The sequence below is a fragment of the Abramis brama genome, assembly GCF_963993115.1.
Source record: "Abramis brama genome assembly, chromosome: 6".
NCBI lineage: Eukaryota > Metazoa > Chordata > Actinopteri > Cypriniformes > Leuciscidae > Abramis > Abramis brama.
In genome coordinates, this window is record NC_139968.1 from 18,197,274 (window position 1) to 18,210,703 (window position 13,430).

General features: G+C 45.9%; 1 long non-coding RNA gene across 1 annotated transcript; it reads left to right on the plus strand.

Moving 5' to 3' along the window:
* Positions 1-7,281: 7,281 nt before the first annotated feature.
* Positions 7,282-8,106, plus strand: LOC311085277. Its single transcript, XR_014606771.1, has 2 exons — positions 7,282-7,318; positions 7,437-8,106. It is a non-coding gene; the product is annotated as an uncharacterized lncRNA (long non-coding RNA).
* Positions 8,107-13,430: the final 5,324 nt, after the last annotated feature.

The window sequence follows — 13,430 nt, forward strand, 5'->3', positions numbered from 1 at the left end:
GTTCATCAAAAGACAATGAAATTTGTTTTGAGATTAAAAATGTACTTCTCCCTGAGAACTATGTTTTTTTGTGTGTGTGGGGGGGGGGGGGGGCGAAAGTTTTGAGGCGAAAGTTTAATTTTGCAAGATGAGTCAGAGGTTTTGTAAATAGTGCTTGAAGATGAGGTTTTGTGTTTAATGTTTTCAGAAAAATGAGCAAGGTTTCAGAAATTGTGTTTTAGCAATTGAGAAAAACTGTAAAAGGATAAATAATTAAAGAATTTAAAGGGATAAATGAAAGAAGGATTGAAAAAGAACACATTCATTCTCAGTCGTATGCTTACCAATGCCTCTTTCACCATTAAAACTGAAGCGTTGCTCTATAATTTATGTTCGTCTTCTGTGAACATTAAGTCTGCCTTTGATTTGATTGGCCATCTCAGTCATTTTGACAGTGATTACAGTTTTTCTCGATTGTTTACACACATTTTCTGAAAGCATGCCTCATATTCGCAGAACACACAAATCAAAAAAACACACACACAATGGGCAAAACCCTTCAATTCTCCTGCAAAATGAAACTTTACATTCAAAACAATGTTATTTCTTCTCAAAATGGTATTTTGTTTTCAAATGACATACACAAACCATCATATGAATAGACATTTATAAGAACCAGTTGAACACTGATGTGCTCAATGTAAAACACTATGATGAATGGAAAACACTTCTTCTCCATTCATCATAATGACTTAGGCCTTTTTTTTTGGTTCAGTGTTGCACTTACTACAGACAGTACATACATAAGTGTGTTGTAAAATATTTGGGAACATTGTTTTTATACTCAGAACACACAAATACACGGTAACAAATATATTTTATTTTTCCCACAGAAACAACACAGTGTACATCCCAACCAACACAAAGTTGTTTTTTGTGATTATGATTTTTTATTTTCAATCAATAAACAACACAAATCATACAGAGAGCGCATTCGGATGAGAATAAAAATAAAATTAAAATAAAGTAAAATAAAAACACACATATACGCACAGAACACAACACACTTAACAAACACTGGCAGCAAACTCATATTGACTGTAGAATATTCAAAGAAGCTCTTTAAGGGCAGAGGCTATATTCATCCAGGTGTTCACAGTGGTTATCTTTGCCTTATTGATCTTTGCAGTTGTACACTAAAGGCAAACTATATAATGAAATGAGACTATCCAAAATTGCTTCAAGTTTGTATCTGGGGTTATCCACTGCTGTAAAATAGCTTTTTTTGCAGCTGTGAACCCTGCCATCAACAATTTTTTGTCACGTAAAGAAAATTGGTACTTTGAATCATCATTCAATAATAGTAAATAGGGTCCAAATCCAAATATAGACCTGTAAGATCATGTATTATAACAATCACATACTTCCAGAGTAGTAGAATCATTGTCCCAACACATATGTAGAAATGTACCAGTGGCGTCGGCGTTACAGAAACTGCAGTATAGATTGGGTATTGTAATGGAAAATTTAGATTTTCATTGATTGCAGTATGAATCTCCATTTGCAGTAAGACTTTGAAATAATATTATAGCTGACTTGTGTTTCTGAACTAATGTGAACACTGTGAGACAAAGGGGGAGACAGCTAAAAAGGGAACCTCTGACCCCTTGGGATCAGAGGTGGTCCCATTTGGGACTTCTGAGTTTGTAAGAATAAACTCGTCAGAATTAGATCACTAGAAAATCTGTCCTTCTATAGATAAGAGCTGGCCTGTAAGAGACCTTGGAAAAGATATAAAGGCTCTGTTTTTCTCTCCCTCTTTGTCGCACTTGTTCCACAGACTGTACTTGTGACTTCTGTGTGGCAACCAGAGGTGTAAAATACTTGAGTAATAATTTTACTTGATTACTGTACTTAAGTATTATTTTGGGGGATTTTTACTTTACTTGAGTACAATTAAAAATCAGTACTTTTACTTTTACTCAATTAAATTTTTTAAGAAAGAAAAGTACTTTTTACTCCTTACAATTTTATTTGTAGTCAAAAAGTACTTCTTTTTTGGAGATCACTTCATTCTATTTTCCCTTGCTATTACCAAACCAATTGAATTGCGCTGATGCCTAGTTTAATTTAAATGTCATTTATTCTGCCAATGAGATTCATTTTCACATTTCACCAAATTGGTCAGACATGTTTGTTGGTCCTTTGGAAGTGACATCATGTCGCATCTATTACCACAATGCACAGCACCTTGACCTGGAAATTAGAGAAATTATAACAGTCAATCACAGGGGGGCAATCCAGCAGCCGAAAATCGTACCACCCCCGGGGGCCGCCATTGGCTAACAAGCCATCACCTGCTGTTAGCATTCATTTTGGCGTCACTTTGACAGCGAATAACTTTACATCTGAGGCTTCTGAAGACTATTTGTCCATTGTTTATTTCTAAAGAAACACGACAATGTATAAAAGGCTCCATTACCTTGTATCTTACGTTATGGCCCCATAGAAGCAGTTTTTGTAAAAAATAGGCTAACGATTGCATCATAACCACGCGACTCTCTGGAAATTACCGTATAGACAGGAGGAGAAGCTTGCAGTCAATCGGGGGACGTGGAGGCATAAAGTCTGATAAAGTCAAGGGAGAAGCCCATAGAGAGTCATAAAGTTGCTCCTGCTCCTAGCTCATGGACAGCTCCTACTCACACTCTCTGTTTCTGCAAGTCAGATTTCTCTTGGCACAGCTACTAGAAGACTTACAACGGTCAGACAGGTTGCTCACGTCACATCTACGCCGTCAAGCTCAGTTTGAGTCTGCGCAATACGCTCAGCCATCAGGAAGTGAGTGCTTCTAATTTGCTTCACTTTTCTCCGTTGAAATCTATGGGGTCGCTGTGTCCATTTCTTATACTGTCTATGGTCAATCAGTGGAAGAAAATGGAGGAAGAACGTGATTCAGCTGCGAACACAGTCCAAAATCAGCCACAGGATCAAGAGCACCCGTGGCCGTACCTTAGCGAATTCTTTTCTTTTAGTGGTAAAAGCATGTTTAGTGGATTGTTTAAAAAATGTTGCATACTGGCATTAGATAGTAGTCTTATAGTTTGATAAATAAATACAATTAAATACAAACAGTTCTAAAACAGCATAAAACCTTGTATGTGGTTCATTCACTTCATGATTTAGATTAAAAGCTTAAACAAGAATCTCTAGTTTACATTCTTGCTGTTACTTTTACTTCTTTAATACTCAAGTACAATTTTAATGTGGTACTTTTTTACTTTTACTCGAGTACGATACTGGCCAGATACTTTTACTTTGAGTAAAATTTTCCCTCAGTACTTGTACTTTCACTTGAGTAACATTTGAGTACTTTTTACACCTCTGGTGGCAACTGGGCCTTCTTGCAAGAATAAAATACTTTTTAATGATCATTTGAATTTCAGAGTGTCTCTTACGCAGTTGATGATTGTTTAATGAATTTTTGCCACAACAATAAGTTACATGTGATATCGCTTGTAAGGTGTGTATTAGAAACGATGGATAATCTTATAGTTTTTCCTCAATCGATTTGGTACATTTCTCCAAACTCAGGTAACAGCTCTCAAAACAGTTAACACAGCAAACTAAACACACTCATATGTTGGCGAAACAGTTAAGTATTCACTGCACAATGAAACACAGCATTTTATTCTAGTAGGCCTAATGCATTTATTAAAAATCAATATTAACATCAAAACTAAAAGTGTGTTCTCTGTTGATTTGATAAATTCAGCTAAAGATAAGAAATAAATGAAAATACATGTTTTTCATTAAGTTCTTTAATGAGGAGTTCAGGTGTATAACAATGAGTTGTCACCCCACAAAAAAAAAAAAAAATTATGCAAATAAGTACATAGGTTAAAAAAAAAAAAAAAGTACTGCATTCATTGAATCAATTAATTTATTGATCGTGCCTCTCAATTACATCTGGCCAGAGAATTTCATCAACATCACAGCAAATATTTCCATGAGTCATGCATCGTGGGAAAAAACACCTTGAATGCTGTATCCATCCTTGACATGCTTGTGCCCCAATATCTCCACAGGCCTCTTCCATCACTTGAAGAAGACTTACTTGGTTGTAAGGGTTGCGATCATGTTTCCATCATCACTTTCCATCTCCAAGAGGAGAAGAATTCCTCAATTGGATTCAGGAAAGGAGAATATGGTGGAAGGAACACCATCCTGAAATGTGGGTGATTCTCAAACCACTCTCGCACTAGTGCTGAATGATGGAATTGGACATTGTCCCAAACAGCTACCAAATTCCGCACCATTTGCTCCTGATCACCCTGCAGAAAGAGGATTTCATTGAGGAGGTTTAAAAAAAATGTAGGAGCCTTGCTGTGTTGTATGGTCCCAAGACAGCATTGTGTGCCACAACACCAGTTGTAGAAATTGTGGCACAGAGAGTGATGTTGCCTCCTCGTTGTCCAGTGACAGTGACTGTAGCACGATGGCCAATCACATTACTCCCTCTTCTCCTTTTTTTGTGAAGATTGAAGCCTGCTTCATCAATATACAGGTACTCATAATGAGTTGCACTGCTATCCAACTCCAAGATTCTCTAGAGTAAAAAGAACACAAGGTACAATACCATGCGAGTTAGTGTTTTACAGTAATGGCATTGATTGCAGTCAATACTACTGTGAAACTGTTGCTGAAGTTTGAGCTCACACTTTGAAGCAGCAGTATACATAGATATGCCTAAATCTTTTCACTTACAGTAGCATGGAATAGTTTGACACATACTTAAAATTCAGGAAAAATATATCTTTGTGTTGACAGTAAAAGTGCAGTAATTGGGTTGCACATACTTGAACAAACTGGAATCGCAACTCCTTCACTCTAACGGAGTTCCTCTCAAAGGGCACTTTGTATACTTGCTTCATTCGGATTGCATTTCTCCTTAGAACACGATCAATTGTGGAGAGACTGCATTGGTGGATATTGTGGAACAGTTGATTGTCCTGTGTTATTCTTTGCTGAATTTCTTTGAGGTGGAGGGTGTTGTTCTGGACCACCATGTCAACAATGGCATGCTCTTGTTCAATTGAAAGAAGTCTTGTTCGTCAATTCTGAAAAATATTTGGACAAGCAGGAACATTTACTGTAGAAATCTAGACCTATGTCAAACAAGACTACATGGACTCTCATTGTAGAAGCAGAATGATATAGTTACTTACCGGTTTTCCCTCTGAAATGTGCGGATAATTGAAGCCGCTGTGGATCTGTTTATATTGGGCTGAACTCTCTGCCCAGCTTCTCTCAGTGAGAGACCATGATTTATGACATGGTCAATACGTGTGGCTCTGATTTCATTTGAAACACGTGTGTTATCCTTCTACCTCTCCTCCCTCCTCTTACACCTTGCCCTCCTCTTCCTCTCTGTCCATCTCTTCTTATATTTTCTACTCTTTCTCTTTCCACTATACCATTGCCCTCCAATCTATCCATCTCTTCTCCTCTTCCTACATCCTCAGGTCTTCTTTCTCTTACATCCTCAGCTCTTCTTTCTCTTACATCCTCAGCTCTTCTTTCTCTTACATCCTCAGCTCTTCTTTCTCTTACATCCTCAGCTCTTCTTTCTCTTACATCCTCAGCTCTTCTTTCTCTTACATCCTCAGCTCTTCTTTCTCTTACATCCTCAGCTCTTCTTTCTCTTACATCCTCAGCTCTTCTTTCTCTTACATCCTCAGCTCTTCTTTCTCTTACATCCTCAGCTCTTCTTTCTCTTTCATCCTCAGCTCCTCTTTCTCCTACATCCTCAGCTCCTCTTTCTCTTACATCCTCAGCTCCTCTTTCTCTTTCTCCTACATCTTCAGCTCTTCTTGCTCCTACATACTCAGCTCCTCTTTCTCTTTCTCCTACATCCTCAGCTCCTCTTTCTCTTTCTCCAACATCCTCAGCTCTTCTTTCTCTTACATCCTCACCTCTTCTTTCTTTTACATCCTCAGCTCTTCTTTCTCTTTCTCCTACATCCTCAGCTCCTCTTTCTCTTGCTCCTACATCCTGAGCTCTTATTTCTCTTGCTCCTACATCTTCAGCTCTTCTTGCTCCTTCTCCTACATCTTCAGCTCTTCTTGCTCTTTCTTCATCTCCTCTTCCTCTTCTTCTCCCTCTACCCTGTCCCCCACCTCTCACTTTTACACCTCTTCCTTTTCCATTGCTCATTCTTCTTCTTTTTATTGTCTTTTCTCCTCATTTGCCTTCTTTGTTGTTTTTCTCTTCCCCTTTTGTAGTTGTTGTAATTAAGACAGCTGTGTGAACAATTAGGAAATTGGCTTTTTCTGTGTTGAGTGGATTACTAACTCATCAGATATCAATTTGGGGTTAATTGAGGACATAATATGTGCAACTGACTATTTTACAATTCACAGAGTTTTGTTTGTTGTGTTTTGAAAATGGTACAAAAATGCTTGTGATCTTTGTGAAGACCAATGAAAAAGCTGCAAATGTTTTTCCTGATATTTTAAAGATTTGGTTGGCTGTATGAACTGCTGTGATAACATTAGGGAATTTTGTGCACAGGGGGAGGAGGAAGGGGAGGGGGGAGGAGGAAGGGGAGGGGGGAGGAGGGAGGAGGGAGGAGGAGGAAGGGGAGGAGGAGGAGGAGGAGGAGGAAGGGGAGGAGGGAGGAGGGAGGAGGGAGGAGGGAGGAGGAGGGAGGAGGGAGGAGGAGGGAGGAGGAGGGAGGAGGGAGGAGGAGGGAGGAGGAGGGAGGAGGAGGAAGGGGAGGAGGAAGGGGAGGAAGGGGAGGAGGAAGAGGAGGAAGGGGAGGAAGGGGAGGAAGAGGAATCAACAGAGGAAGAGGAAGAGATGGAGGTCATGCTGGAGGTAGAGATAAGTGTGATAAGAACATTTCGACTGGAAATGCTATTACTGAAAAATATCATCATATCAAAAATGATATGGTGGTTTGAATGAATGGTTGAATGGTTTTAGTAACTGCTTACAGTACTGTATTCTATGCACTATCAGCACTTCTGTTACCCTTTCCTGTGAAATTACTGTACTATTGTATACTGTTTGTTTTTTTTTCGACAAGGGGGAAGGCCACTATGTTCACAGAACAGCAAGAGAGGGAGATAGTAAACATGGTTTTGGCCAACAATGCTATAACACTCAATCAGCTCCAAGCTAACATTGTCAATAACCACGCCAGTTTCAACGATATCCATCAGGTCTCAACATCAACACTGGCACGCATCCTAAAAAAAAACATATTCAAATTTATCGAGTGCCTTTCGAGCGCAATTCCGAAAGGGTGAAACGACTGCGGCATGATTATGCAGAGGTATGTATTCACTTTAGCAGTGTGATCTTGCATACTGTCTCATAATCTTTTACTGTACTGTAATATGTATACTAGATCTACACTGAACTACACAATTTTGCCTGACACTGTTCTTCAGAGAGTTTTACGAATGGATGGAGAGGAGATCCAGCATGAGTTCATTTACGTAGATGAGGCTGGGTTCCACCTGACGAGAACACGAAGGAGGGGAAGAAACATCATTGGCCACAGGGCTATAGTCAATGTCCCAGGGCAACGTGGGGGTAATATAACACTCTGTGCAGCCATTACACAGAATGGGGTCCTCCACCGCCATGCCCATATGGGCCCTTACAACACAGAACTCATACTTACATTCTTGGACCAATTGCACAACATAACAGCAGCAAATCAAATCAATCATATGCAATACATTGTTGTCTGGGACAATGTGTCTTTCCACCGCTCTGCTCTGGTTCAGAACTGGTTTCAGCAACATCCACATTTCACCGTCCTATATCTTCCACCATACTCTCCATTCCTCAACCCTATAGAAGAGTTTTTCTCGGCATGGCGGTGGAAGGTATATGATCTCCGTCTCCAGGCTGAGATACCCCTCATCCAAGCCATGGAGGAGGCCTGTGACCAGATGGAGGTAGCAGCAATGCAAGGATGGATTCGTCATTCAAGACGTTTCTTTCCAAAGTGTCTTGCTAATGACAACATTGCCTGCGATGTTGATGAAATTCTCTGGCCAGATTCAGCTAGGCGAAGAGACAATGTCTAGGTTTTTTTTTTTTTTTTTTTTTGCAGTAAACTTACAGTACAATACGTAAAGTGACATTTTGTTACAGTATTATGAATCTCCATGTCAACATTGGGCGTGTTGAGAAATAAATGAGTTTCTTCAGTCTGCAACATTGGTCTTGTGTAGTGTTTGGTGAATTTACATTATATTTGTACTTTGTTGATGGTAGCCTACTCTAATCATAGGGAAGTAGAAGTGCTAAAAGTGTTTTAGGTTTATCACAGCAGAGTGTAACTCGTGCAAACAGAGTATAGTAATGTGAAACGTGTGTTTCATATGGTAACAAAGTGTGGTTTTTAAACAGAAGTGTATAGTTTTTACAAGAGTGTTTAATTATGCAAAGGATCTGTAGTGTTTTGCTAATTGGGTGTGTGGTTGTGCTAATTGTGTGTAGTGTTTTGAAAACACGGGCCCTGTTTTGAAAATCGTGCTTAAGCAATCCAAAAAAACTGTAACAGCACTGACTGCTCAATAGATTTTGACTGGTTGCAGGTTCATATCAATAAAGAATGTCTCGGTTACGTATGTAACCCTCGTTCCCTGAGTAGGGAACGGAGACGTTACGTCGGATGACGACGAATGGGGTTTCGCTTAGAAAGCCTATCACCTTCGAGTATATAAAACGAGCCAATGGCAATGAAATGCCATGGGTCTGCGGAATTTGCATAGCGTAACTCCACCCCACCTCGTGGGTATATAAGGAAGTACGCCGGCAACATGCAGATATGTTTCTTCGCTGAGGAGCCGAGACTGAACTCAGGCGTTCCCAGCGATACAGCGGAAGTGGCAGGGAGACGTAACGTCTCCGTTCCCTACTCAGAGAACGAGGGTTACATACGTAACCGCAACGTTCCCTTTCGTGGTCACTCCGAGTTACGTCGGATGACGACGAATGGGGTCCCCAGTCTAATCACGCCACCTCGGCTGTCTTCCAGTGCCCTGCGTAAGTCTGAGCTCCCCGTTGTGAGACTAGCACGGACGGAGGAGTCCTACTTAACACAGGAATAGGGGGCTGCATATGGAGTATCACTGGGGTGTCCAGCCGCAGGTGGAATATTTCAACCCCAGGTGTGGCAAGGTGACTTGCCGAGGGAAAGACACATGCTCAGGGAGGCTTACAGTGGAAATACACATGTGGGGGTCGCCCAGAGGGGGAACCATGCACATGGAGGCACCTAGTCAAGCGCGCAAGCTGCTGGTGGCATAACTCTGGCGTTGACGTCAACAGTGCTGGAGGAGACTCAGGGCTTATTAGGCTCACCTGAGGAGAATATCGCACGTATCCCGTCCATAGAGAGGAATGGCGAGCAAGCGAAGACACCTGAGCAGAATCTAGTACCAGCTAGTTGAAGCGAGTACATGAGAAGAAACTGGCTCCACTCGGAGATTATAGAATCTCGCGAATGTGTTAAGTGTCGCCCAGCCTGCAGCTCTACAGATGTCTGTTAGCGAGGTGCCATGCGCTAGAGCCCAAGAGGATGCCACACTCCGAGTGGAGTGGGCTGTCACACCAAGGGTGCATGGTCGACCTTGCTGCTGGTATGCCAAAGCAATGGCGTCCACTATCCAGTGGGACAACCTTTGCTTGGAGAGAGCCTTTCCCTTCAGCTTCCCACCATAACAGACAAAGAGCTGGTCTGAGGTCCTGAAACACCGCGTTCTGTCTATGTAAGCACGGAGGGCGCGTACTGGACAGAGCAGTGCCAAGGCTGGGTCTGCCTCCTCCAAGGGCAGCGCTTGCAGGTTCACTACCTGGTCTCGAAAGGGAGTGGTAGGAACCTTGGGCACATATCCAGGCCGGGGTCTCAGGATCACGTGAGAGTTAGCCGGCCCGAATTCCAGGCACGCTTCATCAACCGAAAATGCCTGCAGGTCCCCTACCCTCTTGATGGAGGCCAATGGAACCAGGAGCGCTGTCTTAATTGACAGAAACTTAAGCTCCACTGATTGCAGAGGCTCAAAGGGAGCACTCTGCAGGGCAGTTAAAACCACTGAGAGGTCCCAAGAGGGTACGAGGGGAGGACGAGGAGGATTCAGTCTCCTCGCTCGCCTCAGGAACCTGATGATCAGGTCGTGCTTTCCCAGGGACTTACCATCAACTGTGTCGTGATGTGCGGCAATGGTGGCAACATACACTTTCAGGGTGGAGGGAGACAGCCTTCGCTCCAACCCTTCTTGCAGGAAGGAAAGCACGACACTGATCAGGCATTTTGTGGGTTCTTGATGTTTAGAAGAACACCAGTTGACGAAGAGGTTCCACTTCAACGCATAGGCATGTCTCGTGGACGATGCTCGAGCGGAAGTGATGGTAGCCACCACCGCTGGTGGTAGGGTACTCAAACCTGCCTCGTCCCGTCCAGGAGCCACACGTGGAGGTTCCAAAGATCGGGACGAGGGTGCCAAAGGGTGCCCCGTCCCTGAGAAAGCAGGTCCTTCCTCAGGGGAATTGGCCAGGGAGGTGTTGTCGCGAGGAGTACTAGTTCTGAGAACCAGGTCCGGTTGTGCCAATACGGGGCAACCAAAATGACCTGCTGCTCCTCCTCCCTGATCTTGCGCAAAGTCTGTGCAAGGAGGCTCACTGGGGGAAACGCATACTTGCGTAGGCCCCGCGGCCAGCTGTGCGCCAGTGCATCCGTGCCGAGCGTGCCCTCGGTCAGGGAATAATACAGGTCGCAGTGGGACGAGTCGTGGGAGGAAAACAGATCTACCTGTGCGTCCCCGAACTGATCCCAAATCAGCTGAACCATCTGGGGATGGAGTCTCCATTCTCCAGCGAGAGGCCGAAGCCGAGACAGCTTGTCGACCGCCTGGTTCAGGTCTCCCGGGATATAAATGGCTCGAAGCGACCTCAGATGCTCCTGACTCCATAAGAGGAGGTGGCGAGCAAGTTGCGACATACGGCGGGAGCGTAGACCACCTTGATGGTTGATGTACGCTACTGTCGCGGTATTGTCTGATTGGACTAGTACGTGCTGACCCTTGTACAACGCACGGAAGCGGTGCAGGGCGAGACGTACAGCCAGCAACTCGAGTCAATTGACATGCCAATGGCGCTGGGGTCCTGTCCAGGAGCCCGCGGCAGCATGTCCATTGCACATGGCGCTCCAGCCCGTGGTGGAGACATCTGTTGACACAACAACATGCCGGGAAACTCGTTCTAAGGGCACTCCGGCCCGTAAAAAACTGAGGTTCGTCCACGGGGTGAAGGTCTGACGGCAGGCTGGAGTCACTGGGACTTGGAGCGTGCTGTGTTGCCATGCCCACCTCGGGACTCGATCGCAAAGCCAAAGCTGAAGCGGTCTCATATGAAGCAATCCGAGCGGCGTTACTGCGGCTGCGGATGCCATATGCCCCAGGAGCCTCTGAAATAGTTTCAGTGGAACCGCACTCTTGTCCTCGAACTGACGAAGACAAGTCAGCAGTGACTGCGCGCGCTCGCTCGTAAGCTGCGCGCACATGGCGACCGAGTCGATCTCCATACCGAGAAAAGAGATCCTCTGCACGGGGCAGAGTTTGTTCTTCTCCCAGTTGACCCGAAGGCCCAGACGAGCTAGGAAAAACCGTAGGAAAAAGTAAAAATGGAGGAAAAAATGGAGACATGGAAGTAGGCGTCCTTCAGGTCTATCGCTGCAAACCAATCCTGCGGCCGCACACACTGGAGGATGCGTTTGGCCGTGAGCATCTTGAACGGCAGCCTGTGAAGGGAGCGGTTCAAGACGCGCCGGTCGAGGATTGGCCGTAACCCACCGGATTTCTTCGGTACAATGAAGTAGGGGTTGTAGAACCTGGACTTCATTTCGGCTGGAGGGACAATCTCGATCGCACCCTTCGCCAGTAGGGTGGCGACCTCCGCTCTCATGACAGGGGCATTGCCACCGACCATAGTGAAGCGGACTCCCCTGAAGCGGGGAGGAGACCGCGCAAACTAAATCGCGTAGCCGAGCCTGATGGTTCTCGCGACCCAGCGGGACAGTCTGGGGAGCTCTAGCCAGGCTCCCAGAAAGTGCACCAGCGGGGTCATACAAACCACAGACGTACAGTCGGTGGTGCAGCGAGGCGGAATGACCGGCCCAGGCGAGGGTGGCATAGCGGCCCTGTGCTGGGGCACGGTCATTAGCCGCTTCCTGCCAGAGGAGGCCAGGGGAGGACCGGCGTCCCACGGGGGCGTGCTCTGGCAGGGGTCTGGCGACAGAGGGGGATGAGAGGAGCGTGGCCCGTGGGCGGCGCGTGCTGTCATCCACAGCCTCTTGGGGCTCAGAGAAAGAGCATCAGTTCTTTTTGAACGAGATTCTCCCCCAGCCCTCCACCGGGGGAAGGAGTGGTCCTGCTACCAGCTCCTGAAAGAACTGAGCCCTAACTCCAAGCTGCCCGTCTCAGGAGTGCTGCTTAGCCAGGTGTTAGCCAGCTAAGGGGCAGAGACAGGCGGTGCCAGCCTCCAGCGACCTCCTCGTGCTCGGGCCGGTGAAGGCTCGAGGGGAGGAGCTGCATGAAGGCGGCGTCAGCGGGAAGCAGACTAAGGAGACCACACGGACGGATGACCGTCAGTGCAGAAGCCTCAGTCCGCTTCTAGAGTGATCGAAGACTGTTGGGCGCAGTCCTCAACCACACAGCCGACCAAGCTGCCCGTCTCAAAAGTGCTGCTTAGGCTGGCGTGGCAGTCTAAGGGGCGGAGACGGGCAGCGCTGCCCTCCTGCGACCTCCTCCTGCTCAGGGCCGGTGAAGGCCCGAGGGGAGGAGCCGCATGGAGATGGCCTTGGCGGGAAGCAGACTAAGGAGACCACACGGATGAATGACCATCAGTGCAGACGGACCTGAGTCTGCTTCTGGTGGCCGAAGTCACCCCGCCGAAGAGCCCAGCCTGGGACATGGGGGAGCTGAGAAATTTAATTCTCAGACCCCCTCACATCAACCTGGCTAAGCCCATGTCTGGACCACTCTAGTGGACACCACCTGGCCCAGGATCACGCAGGTACCGATGTCGCCCGAGAGCGAGGTCAGTAGTGTGCGCGGTGGAATGACCAGGCCGGGCATGGACATAGCATAGCGTCCCAGCAAGGGGGCGTGGTCGAGTTTCCGCGTTCTGTCAGTGTTGGCCATGGAAGGACTAGCGTTCCACTGCGGCCGATTCTGACAGAACTCCCGAGTCAGCACTACCTCGAAGGTGAAGGCAACACACAGGACTGCATGCCTGTGTTACAATAGTGACAGAGAACATACAGACCCAGATCGCCTCACAATCAAGGGCAGCGAAGGCGGAGGATGCCCGTGGGCCGCGAAAAGTCACGTGGACTCCCGTGGGCCAGAAGCGTCCTGATGCACATCCGG